Genomic DNA, 14,285 nt, shown 5'->3' with positions numbered 1-14,285 from the left:
GGAAGGGGACCTGAGCTGATGGTTGGAAAACCCAAGATACCATCTGTCAGTCACTTAGCCAAGTGCATGTAAATGTCCGTTAAGGTGGCCCAAGGATCCAAAAAGATTAATGGTGTCTACCCAACAGAATTACTAGTATTGCTATGGCGGTGTGGGTAATGCATTTAAATAACTAAATCAGTTACTGAACAAATCTGGGGTGAAATACATCTTTCATTTGAAAAAGTTACCTTCAAAAAGTTGCCCCAGGGCAAACCACACTATCTGTGGATATTACCAAAGTATAAGAGACCAGGCTAATAAAGTCATCTTGGTGACAGAAAATTCAAAGCCTTGGAAAAAGTAACTACTAAGAAACTATTTTTATCTCCACTGATGGCAGAGCCACCCTGATATTTAGAGTTTCTCTCCCCTTCCCCTCCATCTGGTGTCCATTTATGTGGCTATATGGGTTGAAAGGAGAAAAAATGCATAGACTGCAAGCTCATTGTGGGCACAGAATGTCTGTTTATTGCTGAACTGAACTCTCCCAAGCGCTTAGTACGGTGTTCTGCATCGAGTAAGCGCTCGATAAATGAATATTAATGGCTCACTTCTCCTTGATTCTTGTTAGTTTAAAAATAGTCAAAGGAGACAATCATCACTCCACCTTCCAAGCATTATTAAGGCCACATTTCCTCCAAGAGATGCCTAAGCACTCAGTACAGTATCAAAGTGCTTGACAAATTCCACTGGCTGATTGAGGCTGGCACAGGGTAGGCTGACCAGATTTAGATAAGAAAATTCCAATTAACTCCATGACATGTTCTCCCTCACCCACTATGCCAAAGTAGATATTAGAAGGCAGCACTGGTTGTTAAAGGTCACCTGATCCTGTTGGGAAACCCTTGAGAGGGTCCGAGGAAGATCACAAGGTCTCAGTCCTTAGCTTCTTGCTTCCCGCTTCTTCCCTACCTGCCCGCATGCGGTTAGGGTGGGGAATTCGAAGCAGCTAACAGGTCGACTAGAAGAACTTCCCTGAGGGACTCAGAGTTGCTTATTCAGGGTAGAGGGAGAGAGAGAACATGGAAGCGTAGGACCCTGTGTGAAACTTTACAGGGGAAAGAGCCTCTTGTCACCAGGAACTCAGGGTTGAAGGGGACGGACAACTTCTAAAAATTAACATACCTTTGCCCCACTTTTTCCAAATTTATGATTTTACCGTTTCAATTTAACTATTTACCAACAAATTACGTCATTTCTTAACTCATTCAGTTCATTCAATCGTATTTATTAAGCACTTACTATGTGCAGAGCACTGTGTTAAGTGCTTGGGAAAGTACAATACAACAATAAACAGTGACATGCCCTGCCCATAGCAAGCTCACATTCTAGAGATGAGGGAAACAGACGGCAATAAAAATAAATAAAATTACAGATATATACATAAGTGTTGTGGGGCTGGGTGGTGAAGAGCAAAGGAAGGGAATATTCATTCATTCATTCACTCACTCATTCATTCATTCAATAGTATTTATTGAGCGCTTACTATGAGCAGAGCACTGTACTGAGCGCTTGGAATGGACAATTCGGCAACAGATAGAGACAATCCCTGCCCATTGACAGGCTTACAGTCTAATCGGGGGAGACAGACAGACAAAAACAATAGCAATAAACAGAATCAAGGGGATATACATCTCATTAACAAAATAAATAGGATAATAAAAATATATACAAATGAGCAAATGAGCACAGTGCTGAGGGGAGGGGAAGGGAGAGGGGGAGGAACAGAGGGAAAGCAGGGAAAGGGGGCTTAGCTGAGGGGAGGTGAAGGGGGGGCAGAGAGGGAGCAGAGGGAGCAGAGGAAAAGGGGAAGCTCAGTCTGGGAAGGCCTCTTGGAGGAGACGTGCCTTCAATAAGGCTTTGAACAGAAGGAGAGTAATTGAATGTCAGATCTGAGGAGGATGGGCGTTCCAGAGGCAGGACGTGGGCCAGGGGTTGGCAGTGAGACAGGTGAGATCGGGGCACAGTGAAAGGTAAGCACGGGAGGAGCAGAGTATGCGGGCTGGGTTGTAGAAAGAGAAAAGAGAGGTGAGGTAGGAAGGGGCAAAGTGATGGAGTGCTTTAAAGCCAATGGTGAGGAGTTTTTGTTTGATAAGGAGGTAGACGGGCAACCACTGGATATTTTTTTTGCGGGGGGGGGGGAGGGAGGTGACATTTCCTGAGTGCTTTCATAATAATAAAAATAATAGCACTTCAGTGTATGTACAAGATAATCAGGTTGGACACAGTCCCTGTTCCCCTTGAGGTTCATAGTACAAAGTACCAAAGAGTACGATTTAATCACCGTTTAACTCAGATGAGTTAACTGAATCAAAGAGAAAGTAAGTGACTTGCTCCAGGCCACACAGCAGGCAAGTAGTGAAGCAAGGTTTAGAACCCAGGTTCTCTGACTCTGGAGTCCATGCTCTTCCTATTAGGCCATGTTGCTTCTGAAACGACTTACAAAAGTTTGGAAACCTAGAGAACCAAACTCTTTAATTTCTACCAAGTTTATGATTCACAATAAGCCCTTTTATAAAAAGCAAAATGTCTAAAAATTAAATTGTAGTGCTATGTAAAGTTTCATTCTGTGGTATTACATACTTCCCTATAATGGAAAAGACCTGTCTGTGACAACTATAATGTGCAAAGGCTACTCAAGAGGCATATATTATCTGATAGCTTCATGAAGGTGTAGCATTAAAGTTAAGGTTGCATAACTGCTCTCACTCTGGATTATCAAGAACAAATGAAGTTCAGGTAAAAGAAAATAAACCCTCCAGGAAAAAAATGGATTTAAACTAAAAAATCAAAATTAAAGATCTGTTTCTCAAAAAAAGTTATAAAGTAGGGCTATTATCACATCTGTCACATTTTGCTTCTCCAACGATAGTATAGGAATAGCTCTTTTTGGTTCTCCAAGAGGTCGCTGCCAGTGACCATTTTTTGCCTGGTTAAATCTGCATCCCAAACAAGTTGATGACAAGTGTTTAGAACAATGTGATGTGAACTGCCTACTTAATAATGGTATTTGTTAAGTGTTATATAAGCAGCTAGGAGAGTCCCTATCCCACAGTGAGGGCACAGTTTATGAGACCCCCTAATTATATCCCAACTGTATTACTGCATCAGTCTCCTTTCTGATCTCCTAGCCTCCTGTCTCTCCCTGCTTCAGTCTATACTACACTCTGCTGCCCAGATTAACCTTGTACAGAAACGCTCTGGGTATGTCACCCCCACTCCTCAAAATCCTCCAGTGGTTGCCTATCAACCTCCGCACGAAACAAAAACTCCGCACTCTTGGCTTCAAAGCTCTCCATCACCTTGCCCCCTCCTACCTCACCTCCCTTCTCTCTTTCTACTGCCCACCCCGCACGCTCTGCTCCTCCGCCGCCCACCTCCTCACCGTCCCGTTCTCGCCTATCCCGCCGTCGGCCCCTCAGCCACACTCCCGCTGTCCTGGAATGCCCTCCCTTCTCACCTCCGCCAAACTAACTCTCTTTCCCTCTGCAAAGCCCTACTGAGAGCTCACCTCCTCCAGGAGGCCTTCCCAAACTGAGCCCCGCTTTTTCTCTGCTCCTCCTCCCCTCCCCATCGCTCCTCCTCCCCTCCCCATCGCTCCTCCTCCCTCCCTCTGCTCCACCTCCTTCCCTGCCCCACAACACTTGTGTATATTTGTACATATTTACTGCTCTATTTCTTTAATGTTGTGCATTTATCTATGGCTCTGATTTATCTGTTTTGATGGTAGTGATGCCTGTTTACTTGTTTTGTTTTGTTGTCTGTCTGCCCCTTCTAGACTGTGAGCCCGTTAATGGGTGGGGATTGTCTCTATCTGTTGCCGAATTGTACTTTCTAAGCACTTAGTACTGTGCTCTGCACACAGTAAGTGCTCAATATATATGACTGAATGAATGAATAACCTTGGCATTATCCTTGACTCCTTCCTCTCATCCACCCCACATTTAATCCATCACTAAATCCTGTTGGATCCACCTTCACAACATCACTAAAACCCGCCCTTTCCTCTCCATCCAAACTGCTACCCTGTTAATACAACCACTCATCCTATCCCAACCGAATTATTCTATCAGTTTCCTTACTGACCTCCCAGCCCGTCTCTCCCCACTCCAGTCCATACGTCACTCTACTGCTCAGATCATTTTTCTACGAAAATGTTCAAGACATGTTTCCCCACTCCTCAAGAAACTCCAGTGGTTGCCCATCCACCTTCGGAAGAAACAAAAAATCCTCACATTGGCTTTAAAGTAGTCCATTAGTTGCCTTCTCCTACCTCATCTCACTACTCTTCTATTACAACCCAGCCCGTACACTTGGCTTCTCTAATGACAACCTTCTCACTATACCTCAATCTCGTCTATCTCGCCACCAACCCCTCACCTACCTTCTGCCTCTAGCCTGGAACGCCTTCTCTCCTCAAAGCCGACAGACAATTAGTCTCCCCTTTCAAAGCCTTACTGAAGGCACATCTCCAAAAGGCCTTCCCCGACTACGCTTTCCTTTCCTCTTCTCCCATTAGTTCTGCGTCCCATTAGTTCCCTCTATTCATTTCCCCTCCCAGCCCCACAGCACTTTAGTACATAGTTGTAATTTATTCACTTATATTAATGTTTGTCTCCCCCTCTAAGACTGGAAGCTAGTTGTAGTCAGGGAATGTGTCAGTTTATTGTTATATTGCACTTTTCCCAAGCACTTAGGATAGTGCTCTGCACACAGTAAGCACTCAATACGATCAAATAAATTAAAGGAAGAACAGGTAGTTTATCCCAACTTTACAGATGGGGTAGCTGAGGCACCGTGAAGTAAAGTGACTTGCCCAGAGTCACCCAGCAGACAAGTGGCAGAGTTGGGATTAGAACCCAGGTCCTCTGACTCCCAGGTTTTTGCAGGCTCTTACCACTAAGTCAAACTTATTTCTTGTCCACGGCACCACACCTGGACACAGACATGGTTTATATGTTTATACATGGTTTATACATATATATTCATTCACTCTGTATTTGAGCACTTACTATGCGCAGAGCACTGTACTAAGCACTTGAAAAAGTATGATGCAACAAAAGTGACATTTTCTGCCCATAACAAGCTTACAGTCTAGAGGGCAGGGGAAACAGATATCAATACAAATAAATAAAATTACAGTGTTGTGGGGCTGGGAGGGGGGAAGAGCAAAGGGGGCAAGTCAGGGCGATTCATAAGGGAGTGGGAAATGAGGAAAAGTGAGGTTTAATCTAGGAAGGCCTCTTGGAGGAGATGTGCCTTCAAGAAGGCATTGAAGGGGAGCGAGTAACTGTCTGCCAAATTAGAGGAGGGAGGGCATTCCAGGGCGGAGGCAGGATGTGGGCTATGGACTGGCGATGAGAAAGGCGAGATCAAGGCAAAGTGAGAAGATTAGCTAAAAAGGAGCGCAGTGTGCGGCCTTGGTAGTAGAAGGAGAGTAGTGAGGTGACGTAGGAGGGGGCAAGGTGATGGAATGCTTTAAAGCCAATGGTGAGAAGTTTTTGTTTGATATGGAGGTGGACGGGCAACCACTGGAGCTTTTCGAGGAAGGGGCATGTCAAGTCCCTAACGTTTTTGTAGAAAAATGAATCGGGTAGCAGAATGAAGTATGGACTGGAGTGGGAAGAGACAGGAGGCTGGGAGGTCACTAAGGAGGCTGATCCAGTAATCCAGGTGGGATAGGATGAGTGACTGTATTAACATGGTAGCAGTTTGGACAGAGAAGACAGGGCAGATTTTAGTGATGTGGTGGGACCGACAAGATTTGGTGATGGACTGAATATGTGGGCTGAATGACAGAGGAGCCAAGGATAATGCCAAGGTTATGGGCTTGTGAGAGATGGAAGGATGGTGGGGCAGTTTAGTGATGGGAAAGTCATGGAAGGACAGGGTTTGGAAAGATAAGGAGCTCTGTTTTATATATATATATATATATCAATTTATTTATATTCATTTATTGATATATATATCAATTTATTTATATTCATTTATTGAGATATATATATATATATATATATATATATATATATATATATATATATATATATATATCAATCGTGATAGCCTGCTGGGGCTAACAGGTGACTTGAGGTCTCTAAAAATAACACCAACTTCATATGTTCATAGAGAAGCAGCGTGGCTCAGTGGAAAGAGCCCAGGCTCTTTGAAAGTGTCAGAGGTCATGGGTTCTAATTCCGGTTCCGCCACTTGTCAGCTGTGTGACTTTAGGCAAGTCACTTCACTTCTCTGGGCCTCAGTTACCTCATCTGTAAAATGGGGATGAAGACTGTGAGTCCCATGAGGGACAACCTGATCACCTTGTAGCCCCCAGTGCTTAGAACAGTGCTTTGCACATAGTAAGCACTTAACAAATACCAACATTATTATTATGTTTGTCAGGGTGAAGCCAAACAAATGATGAGGAGTTTCTGTATCTTTCCTGCTTCTTACTGACCTTAGTTTTGACCCGGACCCATCTGCTGACTTGCAAGTTCGGGCAGTTGGCCTCTGTACATACTAAACTTAGCATGGCTGACTGTGCTGGTGGACACGGAGCTGGTTTACCATGGCAGTGTTTACTTGTGCCGGCCTCCTGACTGGCCTGTGGTCGCTTGAGTCTCACAGTGGCTACTGCGTGACTCACGCTGAAACGTCTCTGGCAGTAATGGAGACCTCAGAGTTCCCCGGGGCAAGCTCTGCGATGCCCTTTGTAGTTCGGCTTGAGGCTTCCCTCTGCTGATTGAGCAAAATGTGAAATTTTCTCCCAGAAACACTTATAAAAAAGGACAGTTGTTCTTTGCATTCTTCTCCTAGGACCTAGGTTCCTGTGAGCGGTAAAACTGAATCCCGTGGGGAAAGACATTTCAAGAACAACTCTGCCACTACGAGGAAATGCACAGCAGGAAAAAAGACCCTTTTGTTCTTCAAAGAAAAAAAGACGATAAACCTGTCTGTAGATGTCACAGCAATGCTACCTTAACATCGGAGGTATTACGAACCCAAATGCTTCTTTTTAGTATGGAAACTGGCATGAAGGGAATCGCTGCTCCACACGGAACCCCCCACGGCTCTCTCCTCTCACATTCAAATCCTTCACCATCCAACAAGATTTCACCAATCACTTTCTCAGCAGCCTGAGCTAGAGGCCTTCAGCCAGCATTTTAGCACAAACTTTACACCTTCCTTAGCATTCTTGTCTATAAGCCCACTTGATTTCTGTCCTCTCGTTCATTCAATCATATTTATTGAGCGCTTACTGTATGCAAGGCACTGTACTAAGTTTAAGTGCTTAGTACAGTGCTCTGCCCACAGTAGGCGTTCAATAAATATGACTGAATGTATACTAAGTGCTTAGGCACTGTACTCAGGTTGTACATATGTTCACGTCTGTCTCTCCAACGGTGGACGGGGAAAGGGTCACTTTGATATTCTGTTTTTAACAAGCACCTAGTACTGGGCACCTCCCCTAGTAAGTGCTAAATATGCGGTGCTACTGTTATTACTGCTCAATCCATGGTATTTATGGAGTGCTTATTGGATGTAAAGCACCATACTAAGATCTCGGGTGAATACAGTAAAATAAAGTTGCTAAGCACAATCCTTGCTCTCAAAGAGCTTAGTCTAGTGGGAGTGACGGACATTAAAATACATTACGGATATGGGAAGTAGCAGAGTGTAAGGATAATTCGAAACATAAGTGCTGCGGGGTAGGGGTATTAATCAATCGAATTTATTGATCGCTTACTGGGTGTGGGACATTATATTAAGTGCTCGGGAGAGTACAAACAATAGAAAGACACATTCCCTGCCTGTATCGAGTTTATAGTCTAGAGGGTGTACCCTTAATAATAATAATGATGGCATTTGTTAAGCACTATGTGACAAGCACTGTTCTAAGTACTGGGGTAGGTACAAGGTAATCAGATTGTCCCACTTGGGGCTCACAGTCACAATCCGCATTTTACAGATGAGGGGACCGAGGCACAGAGAAAGTAAGTGACTTGCCCGAAGACACACAGCTGACAAGTTACGGAGCCGAGATTAGAACCCACCACCTCGGCCTCCCAAGCCTGTGCTCTTTTCACTAGGCCATGCTGCTTCTCCAAGGGGTACAGACTCAAATGCCTAGGCGGTGCAGAAGGGAGGACAAAGTGGTGGGGAATTGATGACTGATTTACCAGGGAAGTTCTTTTGGCAGAAATGTAATTTTAAGAGGAATTTGAAAATGGGAAGAGTGGTGGTCTGTGGGATATGAAGGGGGAAGGAGTTCCAGACCAGAGAGAAGATGTGGATAGGGGTCAGCGGTGAGACAGACAAAATGAAGGTAGAGTGAGAAGGTAGTCATTACGGGAGCAAAGTGTAGGGGTTGGGTTGCAGTAGATCAGTGAGGTAAGGTGGGAGGGTGAGAGCTGTCGAGTGCCTAAAGTCAACGGTAAGGAGTTTTGTTCTAATATACTAATGTGGATGGCAATATTTTCTATTCAATTTTTTTTAGAACTCACTCCAATACCACTTCTAACTTGGCCTATACTTGCCCTACATTTTACTCCAAAGCAAATGGCCTTCCCTGACTAAGCCTTCATTTCCTCTACTCCCTAATAAAAACGATGGTATTTGCTAAGCTCTTACTATGTGCCAAACTCTGTTCTAAGTGCTGGACAATTATGGTATTTGTTAAGCACTTACTATGTGCCAAGGACTATTCTGAGCACTGGGGTAGATACGAGGTAACCAGGTCGGACACCGTCCTTGTCCTACATGGGGCTCCGAGTCTCCATCTCCATTTTACAGATGCGGTAACTGAGGCACAGAGAAGTGAAGGGACTTGCTCAAGGTCACCCAGCACATCAGTGGCGGAGCTGGGATGAGAACCCGCGACTTCTGACTCCCAAGCGTGTGCTCTGGCCACTAGGCCATGCTGCTATCTTACTCCCTCCTTCTTAGACTTGTCTTGGGTCACACAGGAGGCAAACGGCGGAGCGGGCATTCTCCGGGCCCATGCTCTCTATCCATTAGGCCACACCGTTTCTCCCTTCTCCCCGCTCTTTCCTTCGGCTTCCTCATTTATAAAACGGAGGTAAAATACCCGATCTCTCTACCTTCCTCTTGGATTGGGAGCCCCGTGTGGGCTGGGGCTCGAGTCCGGTCCCGTCATCTTGCGTCGAGCCCAGCCCCTGACAACAGCGCTCAATCAATACCGTCCTTATTGCTATGGGAGACTGGAAATGAAGAGATTTCATTGCCAAAAATGAACTCGCATGATTCATTTAGGTGAGCCACTTACACTTAACCTGTTCACTAAAAATAGAGGCCACTGTGCTTACCTCACAGGGTTTCCGGGTAGGCCAATCAAAGATAGATTTGTAATAGTTCTAAGGTCTGGAGGGGGGGAAGAAGCGGCTTGCATCCATTTCAAAGTCAGAATGTAATCCTATTCTATTGCCCTATCGTAAAGTCACACCGCAAACAATCTGTTCCAGCTTGTTCCAGCTCCACAGTGGTGCCCTGAACTGGGTTGGGCCTTCCCGACATCGACCCCTGGCCCACGTCCTACCCCTGTCCTGGAAGGCCCGCCCTTCTCAAATCCACCAAACAATCACACTCCCCCCCACCTTCAAAGCCCTACTGAAGGTTCACCTCCTCCAGGAGGCCTTCCCAGACCGAGCCCCCCTTTTCCTCGGATCCCCCTCCCCATTGTCCGATTCACTCCCTTTGCTCTACCCCACCGACCCCCCGCAGCACATGTGTAGATAGGTACACATCTATCATTTTATTTATTTATATTAATGCCTGCTTACTTATTTTGATGTGCATCTATAAATCTATTTACTTATACTGACGCTGTCAGTGGCAGTTTACTTGTTTTCATGCCTGTCTCCCCCCTTCTAGGCCGTGAGCCCATTGTTGGGTAGGGACTGTGTCTACCTGTTGTTGAATTGTACTCTTCCAAGTGTATATAGGTACACATCTATCATTCTTTTTATTTATATTAATGCCTGTTTACTTCTTTTGATGTGTATCTACAATTCTATTCACTCATATTGGTGCTATTGGTGCCTTTTTACTTGCTTTGATGCCTGTCTCCCCCCTTCTGGACTGTGAGCCCGTTGTTGGGTAGGGATTGTGTCTGTTAGTCTCTATCTGTTGCTGAATTGTCCATTCCAAGCGCTTAGTCCAGTGCTCTGCACATAGTAAGTGCTCAATAAATACTACTGAATGAATGAATGAATGGTGCTCTTCCAAGCGCTTAGTACAGCGCTCTGCACACAACAAGCGGGGGAAGCAGCGTGGCTCAGTGGCAAGAGCCCGGGCTTGGGAGTCAGAGGTCATGGGTTCATTCATTCATTCACTGAATAGTATTGATTGAGCGCTTACTATGTGCAGAGCACTGTACTAAGCACCTGGAATGGCCAATTCGGCAACAGATAGAGACCGTCCCTGCCCAATGACGGGCTCACAGTCTAAACTTGGGAGTCAAAGGTCATGGGTTCTAATCCCGGCTCCACCGCTTGCCATCTGTGTGCCTTTGGGCAAATCACTTAACTTCTCTATGCCTCAGTTCCCTCATCTGTAGAAGGGGGTTTAAGACTGTGAGCCCCACGTGGGACAACCTGATCACCTTGTCTCCTCCGAGAGCGTAGAAGAGTGCTTTGCACACAGTAAGTGCTTAACAAATACCACCCTATTATTATTATTATTATTAAACGGGGGAGCCAGACAGCAAAGCAAGACAGAGCGAAAGAAAAACAAGACAACATCATCAAGATGAACAGAATCAAGGAGATGCACACCTCATTAAGAAAATAAATAGGGCAATAAATAATATATACTAATCCCGGCTCCGCCGCAATAAATAATATATACTAATCCCGACTCCGCCGCTTGTCAACTGTGTGACTTTGGGCAAGCCACTTACCTTCTCTGGGCCTCAGTCCCCTCATCTGCCCCTGAACAGCATGGCTCAGTGGAAAGAGCCCGGGCTCGGGAGTCAGAGGTCGTGGGTTTGAATCCAGCTCTGCTACTTGTCAGCTGTGTGACCGATTAGGCTGTGAGCCCGTCATTGGGCAGGGATCTTTTCTATCTGTTGCCGAAGTGTACACTCCAAGTGCTTAGTCCAGTGCTCCACACATAGTAAGCACTCAATAAATACTATTGAATGAATGTGGGCAAGTTACTTCACTTCTCCGTGCCTCGGTTCCCTCATCTGTAAAATGGGAATGAAGACCGTGAGCCTCACGTGGGACAACCTGATGATCCTGTATCTCCCCCAGCGCTTAAAACAGTGCTCTGCCCTTAGGAAGCGCTTAACAAACACCAACATTATTATCATCTGTCAACTGGAGAGCCCCACGTGGGGAGCACCTGATGCCCTCAGATCCTTTCCCAGCCTTGAGAACGGTGCTTGGCACAGAGTATGTGCTGAAGGGATGCCCCCAGTATTCTTATGAATAATAATAATAACGTTGGTATTTGTTAAGCGCTTACCATGTGCAGAGCACTGTTCTAAGAGCTGGGGTGGATACAGGGGAATGAGGTTGTCCCACATGAGGCTCACAGTTAATCTCCATTTTACAGATGAGGTCACCGAGGCCGAGAGAAGTGAAGTGGCTTGGCCACAGTCACACAGCTGACAAGGGGCAGAGGTGGAATTTGAACCCATGACCTCTGACTCCCAAGCTCGGGCTCTTATCCAGGCACTGAGCCACGCTGCTTCTCTATTACAGTAAGCGTTGAATGAATGAATGAATGGATGGATGGATGGATGAATGGATGGATGAAGGAATGGATGAAGGAGTGGATGAAGGAATGGATGGATGGATGGATGGATGAGTGGATGGATGAAGGAGTGGATGGATGAAGGAATGGATGAAGGAATGGATGAATGGATGGATGAATGGATGAAGAAATGGATGGATGAAGGAATGGATGGATGAAGGAATGGATGGAGGAATGGATGGATAAATGGATGAATGAATAAATGGATGAATTAATGGGTGGATGAATGAATGAATATATAGATGAATGAATGGATGAGTGAATGAATGGATGAATGAATGGCTGGACGAATGAATAGATGGATGGATGAATGAATGGATGGATGGATGAATGAATGCGCGGCGGCGCCCCCCGAGGGGCGGGGTCGCCGTCCCGGCAGCCCCCGCGCGGGCCGGAGGGGTCACGCGCGCACGCGCACCAGGCCGGCGTCCGAGGCGCCTCCGCGGGGCGCGCGCAGGCCGCGGGCACGAGCCGCCCCCTCCCCCCGCCCCCATCCCGCGCTCCCGGTGCCGGGGGAGGGAAGGCCGGGGAACCATCGGGGGGCCCCGCCCGCCCGCCCGCCCACCACCTCCCCCCGGAGCCGGAGCCGGAGCCGGAGCCGGGGAGGGCGACGGGGCGGGGGTCGCTTGGCGGGCGCACACTCACCTGCCCCTCCCCCTGGGGCCGGCGGAGGGAGGATCCCGTCAGCGCCGCCGCGGCCGCCCGCGCCCCTCCCCCCCGGCCCGCGCCGCCGCCGCCGCCGCCATGGCCTCCCCTCCCCCCCCCGCCGCGCCCGCGCCCGCGCGCCGCCCCCTCCTCCGCGCGCCGCCCCCTCCTCCGCCCGCCCAATGGGCTCGGGAGCCCGAGTCACGCGCCGGACCCGCCCACCAATGGCCAAGCCGCCTCCCACGGCGCGCGCGCGCGGGGCCGCGAGGCTCGCCACCCTCCCCCTCCCCCCGCCCCTCCCCTCCCCCTTCCCCTCCCCTCCCCCCGGGCCTCCTCCTCCCCTGCCCCACGTCCTACTAGTAACAGTAATGTGGGGAGGTGTTGAGCGCTCACTCTGTGCGGGGCCCTCTGCTAAGCAATTGCTCTATGCAGACCCCTGTTCGAAGCGCTCACTCTGTGCAGAGCACCGTTCTAAGCACTTACTCTGTGCACAGCACCGAAGCGCTTCTTCTGTGCAGAGCACAGTTCTAAGCACTTATTCTGTGCAGAGCACTGTTCGAAGTGTTTATTCTGTGCAGAGCACCGTTCTAAGCACTTACTCTGTGCACAGCACTGTTCGAAGCGCTTCTTCTGTGCAGAGCACCGGTCTAAGCGCTTACTCTGTGCACAACACTGTTCTAAGCGCTTATGTGCAGAGCACTGTTCGAAGCGCTCATTCTGTGCAGAGCACCGTTCTAAGCACTTACTCTGTGCACAACACTGTTCTAAGCGCTTATGTGCAGAGCACTGTTCGAAGTGCTCATTCTGTGCAGAGCACTGTTCTAAGCACTTACTATGTGCACAGCACTGTTCGAAGCGCTCATTCTGTGCAGAGCACTGTTCTAAGCACTTACTATGTGCAGAGCACTGTTTGAAGCGCTTATTCTGTGCAGAGCACTGTTCTAAGCACTTATTCTGTGCAGAGCACTATTCTAAGCACTTTATGCAGAGCACTGTTCCAAGTTTGACTATGTGCAGAATACTGTTCTAAGCACTTACAGAGAAACAGCATGGCTTAGTGGAAAGAGCCCAGGCTTGGGAGTCAGAGGTCGTGGGTTCTAATCCTGGCCCCGCCACTTGTCAGCTGGGTGACCTTGGGCAAGTCACTTCACTTCAGTGGGCTTCAGTCCCCTCATCTGTAAAATGGGGATGAAGACTGTGAGCCCCACAGGGGACAACCCGATCACTTTGTATCTCCCCCAGCATTTAGAACAGTGTTCAACAAGTAAGCGCTTAACAAATACCAACATTATTATTATTATTAAATAGTAGGCGCTTAACAAATGCCATCATCATTATTATTATTACTCTGTGCAGAGCACTGTTCTAAGCACTTACTATGTGCCAAGCACTGTTCTAAGTGCTTACTATGTGCCGAGCACTGTTCTAAGCACTGGGGGAGATACAGAGTCATCAGGTTGTCCCACGTGGGGCTCACAGTCTCCATCCCCATTTTCCAGATGAGGTCACTGAGGCACAGAGAAGTGAAGTGAGTTGTCCACAGTCACACAGCTGACAAGGGGCAGAGTGGGATTCGAAGCCATGACCTCTGACTCCCAAGCCCGGGCTCTTTCCACTGAGCCACGCTGCTTCTCAACCTCTCCTACCTCTGTCCTGGAACGCCCTCCCGCTCACCTCCGCCAAACTAATTCTCTTCCCCTCTTGAAAGCCCTACTGAGAGCTCACCTCCTCCAGGAGGCCTTCCCAGACTGACCCCTTTCCCTCTGCTCCCCCTTCTCCCTCTGCTCCTCCCCCTTTCCCTTACCTCAACACTAGTATACCTT

The 14,285-nt window shown here is 47.7% G+C and overlaps 1 protein-coding gene across 1 annotated transcript in view; it reads right to left on the bottom strand.

The window, feature by feature from the left end:
- Positions 1-12,545, bottom strand: part of EBAG9 (estrogen receptor binding site associated antigen 9) — a 34,703-nt gene extending 22,158 nt beyond the window's left edge. Inside the window, exon 1 of the mRNA XM_029063283.2 lies at positions 12,463-12,545. The gene's annotated coding sequence lies outside the window, so the exon portion shown is untranslated. The remainder of the gene's footprint in view (positions 1-12,462) is intronic.
- Between the last annotated feature and the right edge of the window lie 1,740 nt (positions 12,546-14,285).

This window comes from Ornithorhynchus anatinus, chromosome 4 (assembly GCF_004115215.2).
Source record: "Ornithorhynchus anatinus isolate Pmale09 chromosome 4, mOrnAna1.pri.v4, whole genome shotgun sequence".
Taxonomy (NCBI): domain Eukaryota; kingdom Metazoa; phylum Chordata; class Mammalia; order Monotremata; family Ornithorhynchidae; genus Ornithorhynchus; species Ornithorhynchus anatinus.
Note: the sequence above shows the minus strand (reverse complement) of the source record. Positions and strands in the feature narration are given on the sequence as shown.